The sequence below is a fragment of the Mastigoproctus giganteus genome, chromosome 2, assembly GCF_048544385.1.
Source record: "Mastigoproctus giganteus isolate SK-2022 chromosome 2, ASM4854438v1, whole genome shotgun sequence".
NCBI classification, from domain to species: domain Eukaryota; kingdom Metazoa; phylum Arthropoda; class Arachnida; order Uropygi; family Thelyphonidae; genus Mastigoproctus; species Mastigoproctus giganteus.
The window spans coordinates 202,705,155-202,724,997 of NC_143576.1; the positions used below are offsets into that span (position 1 = coordinate 202,705,155).

General features: G+C 39.0%; 1 protein-coding gene across 1 annotated transcript in view; it reads right to left on the reverse strand.

Moving 5' to 3' along the window:
* Positions 1–19,843, reverse strand: part of LOC150089919 (putative phospholipid-transporting ATPase IIA) — a 359,368-nt gene that overhangs the window by 302,306 nt on the left and 37,219 nt on the right. The window lies entirely within an intron of this gene.

The following is a 19,843-nucleotide window of genomic DNA, read 5'->3' on the forward strand; positions in this document are numbered from 1 at the left end:
AGGTTTTAGTTTCATTGGGAAATTAAATTGTCAGGGAATAGGGAACATTTTTTTCAACAAATATAGGTGAATTAAAACCAGGGCATGTTAGCCAGGAGTAACAATTAATGATGTAGTAGTAGTAGTAATGGCATGTGATGCAAGAAAGCAAGTGTAAGAGCTTATGCAGCATCAGCAAAAAAAAAAAAAAAAAAACAAATCACACCATTCCCTCCAAATGCCTGTCCAGTTCCTCCTTAAATTTATTCAACCTATCAACTTCCACAACGACAGATGGAAGTTTGTTCCAGCAATTAACCACCAGCTGGCTAAAGGCAAATTTCCGCACATCTATTCTACATCTGTGTTTTCTTAATTTGAATTTATGCTTCCTTAGGTTTGTAATCTGAACAAGTGGACGGATCCCATCAGAATTCAGCATGCTCAACCCATTCAAGGCCTTATACACCTCAATCAGATCACCACGCAGGTGCCTAGTCTCCAGCCACTGCAATTTGCAGAACTTAAGCCTCTCTTGGTAAGAGGATCCCTTCATTCGCCTAACCAATCTTGTTGCCCTTCTCTGTACATGCTCAAGCAAATCGACATCCTTCCTAAAATGAGGTCCCCAGACCTGTACGCAATACTCAAGGCGTGGCCTGACCATTGCCTTATACAGAGGGACAAACACCTCCTTTTCCCTGCTAGTAAAATTCCTATATATCATTGACAAAACCTCATGACCTGCCCTGGCAGCCTGTCTGCATTTCTCAGAAAACTTCATACCTGACTGCACAATTATTCCCAGGTCGTTTTCATTTTCTACCTCCTTAAGTGTAGTACCACACAGCTGGTACGTTACTCTGGGGTTACATGTACACATATGCAGTGCTTTGCATTTGTCAATGTTAAACTTGTTGCCACTTCACCCCATCTTCCCAAATTTTCTAGATCCTGTTGCAGCAGCACACTGTCATTAATAACCCTGCTAACCTTTGTTTCATCTGCACTACTTTGACACTAAGCCTGATATACCTTCATCAATATCATTGATAAATATACAAAACAACAGTGGACCCAACACCAAACCCTGTGGGACTCCAATAATAACATTAGTCCACGAAGAGCAGCACCTATCGATTACCACCCTCTGTCTTCTCTCACTTAACCATCCTTTTATCCATTGTAGCAACTTACCCTTAATACCATTCTTTTCCAATTTGTACAATAGTCTTCCATGCCCAACAGTGTCAAAGGCTTTCTTGAAATCCAAATATATGATATCAAAATTATTTTTTGCATCCAGTTCCTTTGTAACCACATCATAATAACCAATCAAATTTGTCAGACAAGACGTTCCCTTAACAAACCCATGCTGTGTCTGAATTATTTCTGTAGTCTTGTCTAGATGATCCTGCAATGCATCTTTAACCAGTGACTCCATTATTTTACCCGGAACAGAAGTTAAACTAACTGGTCTGTAATTACTCGTGTCACCCTTCAATCCCCTTTTGTGAATTGGGGATACATTTGCACATCTCGAGTCCATGGGAACCTCCCCTGAGTCCAAGAATGCTCTCATAATTATGGCTAAGGGTTTGCTTAGTTGCTTTGCTGCCTCCTTTAATATAACTGGATAGATCCCATCCACCCCAGGTGCTTTTCTTATGTTTAACTTCAACAATTTCTCCTCCACTTTGCTCTCAGTTATTACAAAATCATTAAGTACCCTGCTGCAATTTGATAAACTTCTGCCATTTTCAATCCTTAATAAATCCTCATGTGTGAATGTAAATGCAAAATACTCATTCAGTTTGTTTGCTATCTGAGCAGGATCATCAACAGTCGAACCATCAATGTCAAGTGGACCAATCAGATACATCCCCTTCCTTTTAGAGTTTATATAAGTAAAGAAATCCTTGCTGTTTTTCTTAGCCACTTTTGCCAAGGATTTCTCGTAATCTGCCTTCGCCTGCCTAACCACCTTTGTGACCTGATTACAGACTAGCTTATATCTGCCATAGGCTTCTGAGTCGCTTGATAATTTATATGCATCCCATGCATTTTTCTTCCCTGTTAGAGTCTCATTAGTTCATTTGATAACCATTTAGTCCTAAACCTTGAACAATATTTCTTAATAGATATGAAACTTTTAGTAGCATCCACGATTAATTCCTTGAATGCTTCCCACTTAGAATTTACTGTTGGTAACATCGTCAGTTGATCCCACTGTACAGAATTTAAAAACTGTCTGAGACCACTGTACTCACCTTTACGGAAGCAAAAACCCTTTCCTTTACTCCTGATGGTTGTTGTTGGAGTGGGATTTATTGGCGCAAGGGCTGCTATGACCATAATGCGCCTGTTACTTTGGAGTGTTTGTCAATATAGGAAAGGAGACTATTCTAGAAGTGATTGTATGCGTTGATCATTTTTAGAAAAGTGAACAGTTCTGATAAAGTGGCATCATTTCCAAGTATGTGGCTTAGTTGCAGAGGTTTTTGTGAGCTAATTAAAGATCTGAAACATGCGATTCTAGCTGAATGATAATGTGTACACTCAATGATAATATGTTTTACAGTAAGTATGGAACTACAATGCGGGCAAAGTGGAGGATCTTCTCCTAGCAGTAGAAATAGGTGTGTAAGATGTGTATGGCCAATTCGTGCTCTTGCCAGCACGACCTCTTCCTGCCTGTTTGATCGGGAACTGGATCTCCACAGCTGTGGATTGTGTTTTATTTCAAGAAGTTTGTTACCTGTTTGATTATGCCACATTTCAGACCACATCTCAGTACATATCCGCCGTATGACTGGTTTATAATCAGAGAAAGGAAGAGGGATGGAATCGAAGCAAGTGGGGTGTTTTGCTGCTTCGTCTGCACGCTGATTTCCTGGAATTCCAACGTGGCTCGGTATCCAGCAAAATGTGACAGTCCGATTATTTTTGTTGAGTTGGCATAACTGTGATCTGATTTGTGAGAGGAATGGATGCAAATGTTGTGATTTATTCTGTAGGGCATTTACCGCACTTAAAGAGTCTGTATATATTATTACTTGGGTGTTTGGAACATCGTTAAGGAGTTTTAAAGCCATTTTGATTGCGTATAGTTCGGCCATAAAAACACTGCATTCAAGTGGTAATTGGACAGAGACAGTGCATGTAGGACTCATTACTGCAGCTCCCACGGATATATCAGTTTTGGAGCCGTCCATGTATATCTGAAGACTGTGAGCATTGGTCAATGCGTGATTCGAATGTAGTTGTCTAAGATTGTGGTTCAATAAGGAGTGTTTTCCCCACTGAAGAAAATAGTCGTCGCAATGAGGTATATACATTGCCCATGGTGCTTGTACTGTGTCCGTAGCTTGAAAGATATTTCCAAGATAGATGTTCCAATTTTGAGTTACCTCTTGTAGCCGAATACCAGCAGGTTTGTTTTCGTTGGGTTTATTTCTATATAAGTTTTCCCGCTGCGGTTCAAAAAGATATGTCCAGATGGGATGAGACGGGTGACTACGTAATTTGACTGCATAACTAAGAAGCAATACTTTTCTCCTAAGATGTAGTGGAGGTTCATTGGCATCTATATACATACTTTGCACTGGGGATGTCTTAAAGGCCCCTAAGGCAATCCTGAGAGCACTATACTGGACCGGATTGAGCCAAGCCAATGCTGTCTTTCGTGCAGAATCATAAACTGGGGCTCCATAATCTAGACGAGATCTTATTAAGGTTCGATATAGATGTAGAAGAGTGAAGCGATCAGCTCCCCATGTCATGGAAGAGATAACTTTGAGGATATTAATCTTTTTCATGCACTGAGTTCGTATTTGTCGTATATGTGCCTGAAAGGTAAGTTTGGTGTCAAGTATAAGGCCCAAGAACCGGATACTTTTGCTAAGTGGTATTTTTTGGGTTCCTAATATTAGCTCCGGATCTGGATGGAGCTGACGTTTTTTGCAAAAATGGATAGCAGTTGTTTTTGTTGCAGAGAGACGATAGCCATTGCGGGATGCCCATGACTCTATTTTGTTTATCGAGAGCTGCAATTGTCGCTCAATGGAGCGCATGCTTTGTGAATGGTAGGATATAGTAAGGTCATCTGCATATAAATAGGTGTCAACATTAGCCGGAATATTTTCTGTTGCATTATTTAGCCTAACTGCAAAGAGCGTTGCACTTAGAACTGATCCTTGTGGGACCCCTTCTTCTTGGACAAATGTACGGGAGAGTGAATTGCAGTAACGCACTTGAAAGGTCCTGTTTTCTAGAAAACTCTGTATGATAAGGGGTAGCTGACCCCGGAGCCCTGTGGCATACAGATTTTGAAGTATGCCGTACCGCCAGGTGGTATCAAAGGCTTTTTCGATATCCAAGCAAATCATGACTAGACGTTCTTTACGGATAAAAGCATTGCGTATGTTGGATTCTGCCTTGACCATAAGGTCTAGAGTTGACCGATTTTTCCGAAATCTGTACTAATTCTTATTCATCACCGAATGAGATTCTAGATACCATACTAAACGGGCGTGGATCATTTTTTCTAGTGTCTTACCAAGGCAACTGCTGAGAGATATTGGCCGATAGTTTCGTGGATCTGATTGATCCTTTCCAGGTTTAGCAAAGGCTAGAACTGTTGAGTGACGCCAAGAAAGAGGAAAGTAGCCATCTGAGAATATCCGGTTGTAGTATATTAGTAATGAATTCAAAGCTTGTTTGTTTAAATGTTTAAGCATTATATAGTATATCCCATCAGGCCCTGGTGCACTATCACCCGACCTATTTAGACAGCTCTCTAGTTCAAATGGTGTAAAACGTCGATTATATGGAAGAGATGCCCTTGTATTGAAGTTCAGGTTATGCTTTTCTGCTTTAGCTTTTAGCTGTTTAAAAGTAGACTCATATGCTGATGCTGCAGAGATTTGGAAAAAGCAATCTGCCAGTGCATTTGCAATTTCTTGGAGAGGAGAAGTCTTTACCTTTCCAGCTTATAATGGGCATTGATTCGGGGAACAGTTTACCATTCAGCTTTTTGATTTTATTCCAGATTTTTCTAATCTCTGTATTTTTAGTAATAGTGGAAGCGAACCGGATCCAAGAGTCTTTTTTCGCTTTTTTCAGCACATAACGTGCCTTTGCTTTAAGTTTCTTAAAATTAATCAGGTTTTCAGTTGTTGGATACTTGCGAAATCGATTCCATGCTTTATTCTTTTCTTTTTTAGCATCACGGCATGCATCATTCCACCAGATATTGGCATGTCTGCGAGGACCGGCTGTGGTTTTTGGTATAGCACAGGTTGCAGCTGTTATTATCTGTGCAGTAATGTGGTCAGTAACTTTATCTATGGACTGGCTTTTGATGACTTCATTATCAAAGGAAATTGAATCTGGGAACTTGTTCCAATCTGTTTTTGAAAATTTCCATTTTATGCGGCTGGCTATATGTGTGGTTCTGTTTGTTTGCAATTTGCAAATAATTGGGTAATGGTCACTGTTTAGTGGGTTACTTGAAACTATCCACTGAATGATTGGGAATAGTTTTGGGGAACATATTGATAAGTCTATGGCAGTAGATACTCCGGTGGGAAAACGAATATAAGTGTCAGCACCAGTGTTTAATAATGTGAGATTCTGGCTGTCAAGAACTGTTTCAATAAGTTTTCCTCGTTTGTCTATCTGGGGAGATCCCCACATAGTGTGGTGCCCATTGAAATCTCCTAGCAGAATGAAAGGAGATGGAAGCTGCTTTATAAGGTCCTCCAGTTCTTTCGCACTGAATTCTTTGTTTGGGGAAAGGTATACAGAGACAATGGTTAAAGTAAAATTTAAAACAATACGTACGGCTACAGCTTCTAATGTGGTCTGCAGGGAGATCTGTTTTGTAGGAACTTTGTTGTCAACTAGTATGGCTACGCCTCCTCTGGTTGAGTTAGTATTGCTTCTGTCTTGTTGATAGATATTATAATTTTTAATCACTGGAGTCACCTGTGGGGTTAGATTGGTTTCTTGCAAGCAGAGGCTGATTGGACTGTGCTGTTTGATTAGGTCATAAATATCAAATATATTGCTTCGTAGACCTCTACAGTTCCACTGTATAATATTCTGCATTATTTAGTTTTTGGGATTGGGTATGGTTCTGTCTGTTTTTTATATCCAGCCTGCTTGTGTCGTTCTGGTTTCATCTTTTCTTTTTTTGGGAAGTTAGGACGCCCAATGTCCATATCATCATCTGCATGTAAATCTAATATTGTCTCATCATGCAGGGTACCAGCATCAATGTCCATATTTCCTGAGCATGGTTTTTGTGCAATATTTGGGGATGATGCTTTCAATTTCACAGTTTCTGGTAGAGTATCAGTTGCAGTTGGTGGGACTGTTAGCGGAGTATTGTTAGCACAAGTCACTTTACATTGTTCTGTAGGTGGCTGCTGTGGGAGCAACAGCACTGATCGGGGCCAATCAGCAATTGAGATGGATGGAGGTACTGTGACTGCCGTTTGTGTTGCAGCTGACTGGTATTTTTTGGCTGCCGCAGCATAGGTAATTTTTGGCATACTGAGCATAACTTTTTTCCTAGCTTCCTCGTAGGTGACCTTTTGCTCAACTTTGTATTTCTGAATCTCTTTTCCTACCCTCCAGAGTTCACATGATTTTGAGTATGCTGGATGCTGGCCTTTACAATTTGGGCATTGTGGCGTTTCTGCATTGCAGTCCGTTTGTGCATGAGCTTTAGAACCACAGTTTGGGCAGATGGCGTCTCCTCGACATACTGTTTGCGAGTGTCCAAATTTTTGACACTTGAAACATCTGATTGGGTTCGGAATGTAGGGACTTTTCGGCAATTAAGTATCCGGCTTTGACACATGATGGTAAGGTTGGTGTACTAAATGTGAGGATAATATTCCTAGTGGGAACAAGTTCACCATCTTTTTTAATTATTATCCACTTTGCTTGAACTATCTTTTGATCTTTTAGTTCTTCCACTATCTCATCTTCAGTGACATTCATCAGGTCCCACTCTGCTATTACTCCTTTGGAACTATTTAAAGTGGCATGAGGGGTGACTTGTACTGGTATTCCGCCGAAATTTGATAATTTCAGTAGAGACTGAGAATGCTGGTGCTTAGTTGTTTCGACTAGAAGATCTCCAGATCGGAGTCTTTTCACCATTTTCGGTGAACCAGCCACACTTTCCAAACATTTCTGGATTAGAAATGGTGAAAGTGAACTCACAGGTTTGGCAGAAAGAGAATGTAATATGAGGAACGCTGGATATTCCTGCTGATTCTCATTTTTGCGTAGTCTCTTAGATTGTGATTCGTCACGTTCGGGTTCATTTAAGTCATGACATGAGCGTCTAGGCTCAAGTACTGGAAAGTTGTCATAATCCATGGTTGCTCCTTTTAGCCCCAGAGGATAACTTTTCCTCCAGGTTACCGGCCCCGCCACGTGGAGGCAGGAGCGGTGCCACCAGTGACCAAGCGATTAGAGATTAGTGGTTAGTGTGTTATGTATGTTATTTCTATATACAAAAAGAAGAAAGGTACCTTTCCTTTCTTTTTGAAAAGCTTACTTCTTTATTTAGAAGAGCTGAAAATAAATAACTTAGCAAATGAACACTTGAAATTTCTCTGAAATCTATTAACTCTAGAGAAGGCGCTTTGAAATTCGCTTTTAGATTCGCTTTGATCACTCGCTTGGCACTCGGGGCCACTCCTGATGGTAATTAAATCTTTAAGTAAATCCCACATCAGTACACTGTGATCACTGCCACCTAGTGGTTCCTTTATCTGCAAATTCTTAATACACAAATGATCACTGCTGATAACCTGATCAAGTGTATTACCCTCTCTTGTTGCTTCTCGAACATGCTGCTGCAGAAAACAATCATCCAAGAAATCCACAAAAGTCTGACTAGTGCGTGAGTGACCAATCCACAAGTTCCAGTCAATATCTGGGAAGTTAAAATCCCCCAATATAAGACATTCTGATTTACTAGCCCACTATTTCTCTGTAAAATTGTTCATTGTACTCATTCGAGTCATTAGGCCCATAACACACTCCTCCTCTTATTTTTCCTTTCGCAGTGCTTATGTCACACCAAACTGACTCAACCCTCCCCTTCCTATCCTGTCTATCCTTTCTCTACACATTGTTCTCACCAAATTCCAGTTCTGCATTCCTTATATCTGGGTGACACCACGTCTCTGCTATCCCAAAAACATCCGCCTTTGATGTCTTGACCAACAATTCAAATTCATCAAATTTATTTTCTATACTTCTAGTATTGGTATACATGCAAGCATACATACACCTATTCCTAGTTACCCTAACACATCCCATATACCCGCCTATTTCACGATGACTGCCATCCGTCCCTGAAACCCCCAACACCCCTCGCTCCAGGTCGCTACTTATTCTAATAGAAGTTGTGCAAGAATGACCTTCACCTCTGCCTGCGGCTACTGTTAAACTATTAGTCCTCGTATCCCCCCAAGCTAGCAGTTTTCCGACCCACCTAACACTGCCTCGCTAGCATCAGTAAATATTCTTGCACCCTTTCTATTTAAGTGTATCCTATCCCTGTAGAAGCAGGCTCTCCTGTTAGCAAGTACAGACCAGGCTGAAAAAAAATTCTACCCCTTGAGCCTTGCACAATCTTTCCAGGGCCGAACTGATCGGCAAGGCTCTCATCATATACTCCCTACTATCGCGTCTGGGCAGAATTGCAGACACTTTCAAAAAAAAATGTCACCAACAGATTGTCAAATTTTAGGGGTAAAGAGAGCACTATTATTCGTGTGGAGATTAATGATACTAAGCACACAAACTGATGATCTGTCAGATAAATACAGAAACTGTGCTGAAAAAATGCCTCAAGTCAGGTCAGAATGTGCATGTGTCTGCAATACCACCACTTTGCTTACTGGAGACTTGAAGTGGTGAAACTCAGGTTTAGTCTCCAGAACAAAACCCTGGCAACTCCCCCCCCCCAAATCTCACACAGTATGACTGACGTCTTTTCAGGTTAAGATGCACAAGATGGTGAGAACCAACTTTCTTACGTTACAAGGTACAGCTTTAAAAGGATGTTCACAGGCCGACTACTAGAGTCCACCGGACTGAACCTATTGGTAACTCTCTAGTAGGCATCCGAAGCAGATAGCATATAATCTCACTGCCTCTACTCTGCCGGATAGTGACTCAGGGGAGCCTGAATAGTGTACATACAGGAGGCAGTTAAGGCCACATTACATCAAGGAGCTGATTCTTGCTATGTGTATGCATCCAAAAATTTCATTACTTCATACTACATATCCTCTTCACCTTTTCTTACTACTGAATACATCACGAATAGTCAAATTAACAAAACAACCGTATTTGTGAAATGATCTAAACCTCCCAAGCACTTCGGGTTCATTTCACAAATACAGCAGACTCTCGATTTACCGGGATCGGATTAACCAGGACACGTCAAGACTCCAAATAAAAAAATAAAAAAAATCAACCAAAAATCATAAAATTCAAGTAATAACCAGAACCTGCTACTCGGAAAAAAAAAAAAAAAAAAAAAAGAAGAGAAGAGAAAAAATGTCTAATTTGTTTTAGTGTGTCGTGTCGATTGTTGTGTTCTGTTGCACCACAAAAAGACAAATTTTGTTTCGTTATTTTGTCAGGGATGTCGAAATTTTTTTTATAGTAAATAATTTTTTTTTTTTTCTTTTTTGTTTAGAAATCGCAAAAATGATGGCTAAACGCAAAGGAGTTGTGCTTTCAGTTAAACAAAAACTTGAAATTATTCAAAAGTTTGAAAACGGTGCATCCATTAAATCTTTAATGATGAACCATTATAATGTTGGTGACCAAACCATATACAACATCATAAAAAATAAAGGGATGCTGTTAGATTTAATATTAACATCACAAAAAAATAAAGAGAAGCATCGTATTGGACATGCAAGTAGTACATGGTAAGATTTTTTTGTTTTTTTATCTATCGCCATATTTTTTACGTAGGTTGCTGAACATTTTTCCATACAGTTAGTCCCCAACTTACGCAACTTCGGACTGACATATGTTTTTTTTCACTCAATTTTTTTTTTTTTTTTTTTTTTTAGGATTGTAAAATTTAAAACAAAAAAAATAACATAAAATAAGCAATCAATAACAACGATCACGGCACGCACAAATTGCATAAGTGAGATACGGAGTAACAAGAAAAAAAATAGGAAAGACGAGAAGATTCTTACAATTTATTTATGTTTTTTTTTTTTTTTTTATATGAATGAAGATTTCAGTGAAGGGGACACACATTTCACCATAATAACGTAAAAATCCACAGAACTGCAGTTATCGGTATTTTCGCAAATGCAATAAATGAGTTTACTACTGTTTATAATTAGATGCACGAACCGAAAAGTCCAATAACACGGAAAGTGCAAACTGTTTTTATTGTTTTTTGGTAGTGACCTCCAGAAATGTGCTTTAGTAAAATGTGAGCTCGTGCGGGGTGATAATAGTGAGTTTTCACCTTAACCCTGTGAGGTTCTTTACAGAAAATTCATTTTGACCGTTATCATGGTGCCGACTAAGAGAATAAGTGACAGTGGTACTAGTAAATCTACCAAGAAAAGGAAAGCGATCGATTTGATTCAGAAAATTAAACTAATAATCAAGTATTGCACTGAATTCAGATTTGTTAATAATAATATAGTAGAAATATGTTATTAGTCAAACCCGAATTACGCAAAACCCGACTTACGTAAGAAGTCCTGGAACGTATCTCTTACGTATGTCGAGGACTTCTGTATTTTTGGATTAACTGGGAAATCGATTATCTGGGATTTTTTTTTTTTACCATCTATCCCAGAAAATCGAGAGTCTCCTGTATACATAGTTTCAGTCTTAATCTGTGAAGTCCATTACCATGTACTTTTCTAAGAGAATCCCAATTATCAGTTGAGTCAACCACTGATCATCTGATTTGTGCTAATTATTCCCTGTACAATTCCTTTCACTTCAAAGGTGGTACTTGAGCATACATCAGCAATGATATTCCCTGTCAGAAACTTAGTAATTTGGAATCTCCTCTTTTCGAGCTTCTCTGGCTTAAAATATCTCTACCCATATTCTGTCAAATTTGTCTACTGCCTCTATCACTACTCTCCCAACTCCACTAATCATGTGAAACTCTGACTTTCTCTGAAATTTGGCTATCTCTATTCCAACTTTCCTAACAGTGAGGTAATTTTGCATGGTGAATTTAATGTTCGCAACTCCAGCTGGCTTCCATTTTCTAGTCACACAGATCCAGCTGGTCAAGATGATGAGACTTTCGCAATTACTAATGACTTTACACAGATTGTTCATTTACCTACATAATACCAGACATTCATTTACCTACCAGAATCCTGACTACATAGCCAACACTCTTGATCTCTTTCTCACAAACAACTCTTCTAAGTGCACAGTTCAGGTGAGTGATCCTCTAAGCACCTCAAGGTCACAACCTAGTGATGGTCTCTTCTCCAATGGAGCCTTTCTCCACTTGTTCCCACATCTAGAACAGTGTGCCCCATAACCTCTCACAGGCTTCTAGAATCATTCAAAAGAGGGCAATTAGGTTAATTAATGACTAATCTCTTATAAAGTCTCTTCACTCTCTATCCAATAGACTGTTCCTGCTCAATGCATTTTCTATAATACTTCCATAAGCACTATTCTTCTGAACTGCCTTCTATAATTCCCCCTCTCTTTTCCAAACCAGTCCAAGCATGTGCCGCAACCAGTAAACATCCATTTACTGTCCTACTTCAAACTCACAAAACCAACTTTTCTTCTTCCTAATTTTTTCTTTAACTTCCATTTTTCTGGAGCTACCTCCCTTCACACGTATTTCTCAAAAATTACAATCTACAGAAATTCAAATTTAATGTTAACAAGTATCTTCTTTCATCTTCTCAACCTTCAACCACACACTACACGAAGTACTGTAGGTTCTAATACTTTTTATGTTTGGGTTCTTATTTAAAAAAAAAAAAAAAAAAAATCCTACCCCTGAATGATCAGAAGGACGATTTGCTAAAAGCATTGTGGATTAACTGGGGACTTTGGGAACTGTGAAAATCTTTGGTGGGGGAGATAATTTTTATCATTGTGGCTCACACTTGTAGGTAGAAGGAATCTATTTTGTAGAGATGAGATACATTAGAACAAAGGTGGTGCAAGGGCTTTTCCAGTATCACTGAAGAACCTTAATGGTATAGTAGGGAACTTGCTTGTTTTAGGATAATATAGATCATCATCATCAGCCATTTTCAATCCACTGCAGGATGAAGGCCTTTCCAGCAACTTTCCAGTTTCTTGTTTTGTGCAATGCCCATCCATTTACTACCCACGAGCTAATGAATTTCATCATCTGTCCACCTTCATCGTTGTCTTCCAGGTTTTCTTCTAGCTCCTCTTGGGTACCATTCTGTTATTTGCTTAGTCCATCTGTCATCATGTCTTCAAGCTATGTGTCCTGCCCAAGACCATTTTAGTTCTTTAGTTTTGATAAGAATGTCCTTTACTTGAGTTTGCCGCCTAATCCATGTGTTTCTCTTCTTATCTAACAGTCTGATTCCCAATATAATTTGTTCCATTCTTCGCTGTGTAATTCTCAGCTTCTCTTCCGTTCTTTTGGTGAGTGCCCAGGTTTCACTTCCATAAGTCAAGTATACATTGATTCATTATTTTACGTTTCAGACAAATTGGGATATTGCTCCTCAGTATGTGACTATATTTCCTGAATGCCCTCCTCCATCCGAAATTTATTCTTCTCTGGATTTCCGGCCATTTATCATTATTACAACTAATGACTTGTCCCAGATAACTATATGAATCCACCTTTTCAATTACTTCTCCTTCAATCATTATATCCCTTTCTGCAGCATACTTGTTCAGCATTACTTTTGTTATAGCCATTTTCATCTTTAGTCCGAAATTCTTACTAACTCTGCAGAACTGATTAAAATTTTCCTCTAACTCTTTGGGATCGTGGCTTATGATCACAATGTCATCTGAAAATCGTAAATGTTTTAGATACTCTCCATTCATATTGACTCCTTTCTGCGACCAGGCCAATCTTCTGAAAGCTTCTTCAAGGGCAGCAGTAATCAACTTTGGAGATATTGTGCCTCCTTGTCGAACTCCTCTCTCAATTTTAAATTTCCTACTGTCTTTGTCTAGTCTAATAAAGGAGGTAGCATTCTCATATAAGTTCTTCAAAATCATAATGTATGGAGTGTCTATGCCTTGTCTTTCCAGTGCCCGAAACATTGCGTTATGCTGTATGGAGTCAAATGCCTTTTCATAATCCACAAATGCCAGGCATAATGGTGTTTTATATTCAATTGCTTTCTCCATTAGCTGCAATATTACATGAAGGTGATCCATAGTTGACAATCCTGTGATAAAGCCAGCTTGCTCTTTTGGTTGATTTTTGTCAAGTATTTTTTCTAATCTGTTAGTAATGACCCTTGTGAACAACTTGTAGATGTGGGATAACAAGCTAATTGGTCTGTAACTGCCAATTTCTGATTTATCTCCTTTCTTATGCAGCAAAATTCTGATTGCATTATTCCACTCCTTAGGCATTGTGCCTTTCCTAATGTATTTTGTGAACAGTCTTCCCAGTTTCTGTGTCATGTCTCTTCCTCCCATTTTAACAACTCTACAGTAACATCATCCTCACTCGAGGATTTCTGATTCTTCATTTTCTTCAATGCATGTATGTTCTACCTCATCAGGAAGGATACCGGGTATGTTGTATCTGTTGCTAATGTGTGATCCATCTTCCCCGTTGCTTGCATCATTTTCTCGCTCCCTATATGATTCTTTATAGTAGTCTTCTGCTATTTGAATTATGCCTTCTCTGCTATTTATAAGTACACCATCGCTATTCTTCAGTTTCAGTGTCGTCTTTCTGTATTATTGCTCATGACTGCTGATTTAAGTCCTTTGATTTTCCTTAATGCTTATTTTACTTTTTTTGTGTTAGATCTTCTGTCTTCTCTGAGTCTGTTCCTAATGGCATTGCATAACTCAGTATACTCAATATTTTGTCCTTATCAGTGTTTATCTTGCTCTTCATTTGTCATCTTCAGTTCATCATGACAAGTGCTTCTTAACTAATTTTTTCTTCTTTGGATTTCTTTCTACCTATAGGCTTCTCGGGCTTTATCACTTTCAGAAAATTGTTATGTTGCTCGTCAATGTCTTGGTTCTGGAAGGTCTTTAGAAGATCAAATTTGTTCTTAAGTTCCAGTAGATACTGCTTTTTCTCCTCTTCTGTTATCTCAAAAACCTTTGTTTTATTTATTTCAGTAAATTTTTTCCTTTCTTTCCTTACATCTATATCATTATGATTGGATATTATGATGTGGTTACAAAGGAACTGGATGCAAAAAATAATTTTTATATCATATACTTGGATTTCAGGAAAGCTTTTGATACTGTTGCACATGGAAGACTGCTGTACAAATTGGAGTAGAATGGTATTAAGGGTAAGTTGCTACAATGGATAAAAGTATGGTTGAGTGGGAGAAGACAGAGGGTGGTAATCAATGGGCGCTGCTCTTCGTGGACTAATATTATTAGTGGAGTCCCATAGGATTCGGTGTTGGGTCCACTGTTGTTTTGTATATTTATCAATGATATTGATGAAGGTATATCAGGCTTAGTGTCGAAGTTTGCAGATGATACAAAGGTTGGCAGGGTTGTTAATGACAGTAATGGCAGTGTGCTACTGCAACAGGATCTAGATAATTTGGGCAGATGGGCTAAGAAGTGGCAACTGAAGTTTAACCTTGACAAATGCAAAGTACTGCATATGGATAGAAGTAACCCCCAGAGAAACGTACCAACTGTGTGGTACTACACTTAAGGTGGTAGAAAATGAAAAAGACGTGGGAGTAATTGTGCAGTCAGATATGAAGTTTTCTGAGCAATGCAGACAGGCTGCCAGGGCAGGTCATGGGGTTTTGTCAATGATATACAGGAATTTTACTAGCAGGGAAAAGGAGGTGAATGTCTCTCTATATAAGGCAATGGTCAGGCCACACCTTAAGTACTGCGTACAGGTCTGGAGGCCTCATTTTAGAAAGGATGTAGATTTGCTTGAGCATGTACAGAGAAAGGCAACAAGATTGGTGAGGGGGATGAAGGGATCCTCTTACCAAGAGAGGCTTAAGTTCTGCAAATTGCAGCAGCTGGAGACTAGGCATCCGCGAGGTGATCTGATTGAGGTGTACAAGGCCTTGATGGGTTGAGCACGCTGAATTCTGTTGGGATTCTTCCACACCTTCAGATTACGAACCAAAGGGAGCATAAATTCAAATTGAGGAAAAACAAATGTAGAATAGAAGTGTGGAAATTTGACTTTAGTCAGCGGGTGGTTAATTGCTGGAACAAACTTCCATCTGTCATTGTGGAAGTTGATAGGTTAAATAAATTTAAGGAGGAACTGGACAAACATTTAGAGGGAATGGTTGTGTAAATTTCTTTTTTTTTTTTTTTTTTTTGGCTGATGCTGCATAAGCTCATACGCTTGCTTTCTTGCATTACATGCCACTATTACTACTACTACTACAGCCCTCTAGATTCTGCAAATTCCACGTCTTTCACCTCTTATTTCTTTCACCAATTCCAAAATTTCCTATAATTTCCCTTTCTGCACTGTTTTGTCTCTTTCCAACCTTAGCATTGAAGTCTCCCGTAATAATGGTGTAGTGAGTTTTCTGTTTATCTATAAGTCTCTCAATTTTGGTGTACATTTGTTCAACCTCTTCATCATCATGACTTGATGTTGGTGCACATATCATTATAATCTTTAGTTTGTACCTCTTAGAAATTCTGAGTAGTAGTCTTTACACCCTTGGTGATGTACTTTTGAATTCTAAAATGTTGTTTTTTATATCTTTATGGACCAGAAAGCCAACTCCACCTTCACTCTTTTCACTGTTTCCACTGGTGTACAGCAGATTTCCACTTGATAAACTTATGGTTCATTTCTTCTTGTTTCAGTCAAGCCGATGATATTCCAATTCACATTTTCTAATTCCTTTTCCAGTACTAATATCCTATCTTCACTGATGAACAATCTTACATTGTAACAGGCCAAATTCACTTTCCATGCGTGGCAGCTTGGTCGTACCCAGAGATTCTTAGCACCCTCTGCTTCCACTCTGATCCCCCTCGCTGGCATAAGAGGGAGAGTGAAAGCTGCTGGGGACTGAGGGCCATTTCTTTCGTCACGTTGTCACGTGCTGGAGGGTTTGGTCTTTTCCTCTTCACGCTGACCAGGTGTCTTGAAGAGAACCACTACACATTTGTTGCCCCCAAGGTGACATAACAGGGCTTACCATCAAGACGGTGTGCAAGAGTGGATTTTAGGGAGGCAGGCCAACCGGACTTTTCCCAAATCTTCTAAAATAGAAAGATATTGGATCCATCAGTGTTTTAGATTAAGTGTCTGATAACACACAGAATGCCTGTTCCCCTCTAAGCCCCAATAGATCAGTGCTACTCAAAGTGTGGTCTACGGACCAGTGGCGAGCCGCGAAATGTTTGTTACGGGTCTGTGACGAACTGGAAATTGGTCGTGAACGTTAGCAGCCCCTGACGATTCGTCCATTACTGGGCAGTGAGATTTATATTTTAAAAAAGTACCAGTCCACAACGGATTGGAAATAAAAAGAAACTGGTCCTTCACCACAGACTGAGAAACACTGACATAGGTAACCATTTATCTGATGGGTCAAGGTAATGTTGCCATATATCTCAAAAGTTCTTTTGTTGCTGTAACAGCCAATATTGGCAAAATGTACCAAGGGTAGCAATATTTGAAATGAACGGGAAGCTAATTAAGGAAGACGTTTAAATAGCTTCAAGGGGTATGTGAGGGTAATAAACTATACAAGAACACTCTGTCTTAATAGTGTCTACAATAATGTCAGGAGCATTGTCCACAAAATGAATGAATTCAATTTACTGGTTAGGAAACGAACACTAACAAATGCTAATGAAAATGTGGTGTCACCCTGAAATACAGGATGACGAGTTTCTCTATGATAGTTACAATATATTCAGGAAGAACAGGGAAGATAGAATGGTGGAAGTGTCATACTTTTTATCAAAAGTGTCCTGGCAATGAAAACTTTCCCAGATTAAGTTTTGTACCTAAGGTTAGGTACAAGAAGTTAGGCATGCTAGTATAGAATCTGTGTGACTTTAGTTAGTTGGAAACAAGGGTATAATGAGAGTGGGAGTAAACAACAGGTCTGAAGATTGTGATTCCACCTGCATGATGAGGGCCTCTATATGTTTATCAATGGGAAAGGAAAACAAGTGTGAATGTCTTATTATGGGTGATTTCAATTTGTCCAAAACAACTGGAGCAAGTGGAAGAGAAACTCCCCATGGAGTACAAAATTTTTAAATTAATCAGTTAATTTTTATTTGCATCAGTATGTCAGGAAAAGTACTAGAGACAAGAATATTCTAGACCTGAGCATCACACATGAATCAGATGGCATCATAGGGCTGATAGTATATGATCCATTGGCAGGGTGATCAAGGAGTTCTAAGTTGGGTTATGAGGACAGAAGGTAGCATTTGTTAAAAGAAAAGGAACTGGTTTTAATTTCAGGAAAGGAGATTACAACAGCTTAGGGTGCTACATGGCCTCTATCTAATGAGGACATCACTGGACTCAGAAGATGATGCTCTGGGATTGGAAAAGTGCCAATATATTAGCAATACATAAAAGCAGCCTCAATGAATCAAGTGGGTACTTACTGACCAGTCAATCTAACTTCAGTGGGAGAGAAAATCATGGAGGCAATGAACAAGAGTGATACAGGCTCACTTAGATTGGTACTGGGACTTGATCATTTCCTTCATGGCATTCTTCAGAGATGGTAAAAAAAGTGGCATATATGTTTTAATGTGGCAAAAAGTAAAGTCATACATTTTGCCACAAAGTCATACACTTGGGTATTAGCAACTCCAAAATAATTTATATACATAGTGGGGTTAAAGTAAAAATAGTTGAGGAAGAAAGGGATTTGAGAGTTATGATACAGTTGGACAAATGTTCGATAAATCAATAATTTATCAAACATTTACTTGTAGAGATAGAGAGGTCATACCCTACTGCATAAAGCAATTGTAAAACATGTGGAATACTGTGTTGAAGCATGTAGATGGCAAATAAAAAAAAAGAATCAAGCTCTTTGTAAGTGTCCAAAGATGGGCAACTCCCTTGATGAGATTGGCAAAAAGGTGTCCGCATAAAGTACTTCAAATACATGAACTTGAAGGACTTCATACACAGAGATTGAAAACTAGACAGCTTAGAGGAAACTTGAGATATGTAAGGGTCTCAGAAATAAAAGTAAAATGAATGAGGGCAAAATTGTCACTATTATAACTGATTCCAGAACTAGAGACCATACGAGGAGTGTTCAATAAATTATCTGCCTAAGGTACTTCCCATAGTTATATTTCAAATGATTCATGATTTATCATGTTCCTAGAAACTTGAATCATGCTAATTTTGATCCCACTATGTTTTTAGGTTGTGCTGCTGTAACAGAAAGAAGGAAGACACCTGTATCAAATTATGGATTTGCTGAAATTGGAGTTCATTCAGTCATCAAGTTTCTCACCAAAGAAGGAAATGGGCCAAAGGCCATTCATGAATGGATGGCAGCTGTGTATGGAACAGTGCACCTTCAAAGTACCAGGTGAAATTCTGGTCAAAATAATTCAAGTGGGGTAGAGAGTCTATCGAAGATGATTAACATCCAGGAAGGCCTGTGACAATGACCACTCCAGAAATGTGCCAAGCTGTGGAAACTCTTGTGCTGAATGACAGATATTTAAAGGTGTCCCAAATCTCTAGGGAATATGGCATATCTAAGGGAGCAGTTATAACCATCCTCCATTAACATATAGGGATGAATAAGGTCAGTGCAAGGTGGGTCCCAGATTTCTGAGCCCTGTGCAGAAGCAAATCAGAGAATTTGCAAGGAGAATTTAGAGCTTTGTGGAAAGGATCCTGAAACTTTCATCTCCAGAATTTTTATGGGTGATGAAACATAGGTTCATCGCTGGAATTCTGAGACAAATCAAGAATCAATGCAATGGAAGCACAAGGGTTCTCCTCGGCCCAAAAAATTTCGGACACTTCAGCTGGCAAGATTATGGCCACCATTTTTTGGGATGCTGAAGGAATTTTGTACATTCACTACTAGGAACACAAGCAGACAGTAACTGGGAGTCATATGCATCCCTACTGTACAACCTAAGGGATGCCATAAAGGAAAAATGCTGTAAAAAACTTTCCAGAGTTGTGCTGCTTCTTCAAGACAACGAACCAGTGCAGCAGTCACATTTTGTTGCTGCTTTGAGAAACTGTGGCTTTACAGAACTTACCCATCCACCTTACAGTCAGGATCTGGCCTCCAGTGACTATTTCTTGATTTGACACCACAAAAAAAAAAAAAAAAAACATATGTGGATGTCACTTCACTGATGATATTGAACTAAAGTTTGCTGTTTCTGCATTCTTTGATGGACAGGACAAAGAATTTTATTTGTCTGGTATTTCCTAATTGCCAACAAAATGGAACAAGTGTATCGAAGTTCGGGGGAATAACATTGAAAAACAAAAAAAAGATTTTTACCTCTATCTCATTTCCTTCATAGGTTGGTAGATAATTTATTGAATGCCCTCATATATTCAAATTACAGGAAAAGAGGTTTAGACCAGATTGCAGGAAGTTTTCTTTTAGCCAGCAGGTTATTAATTAACGGA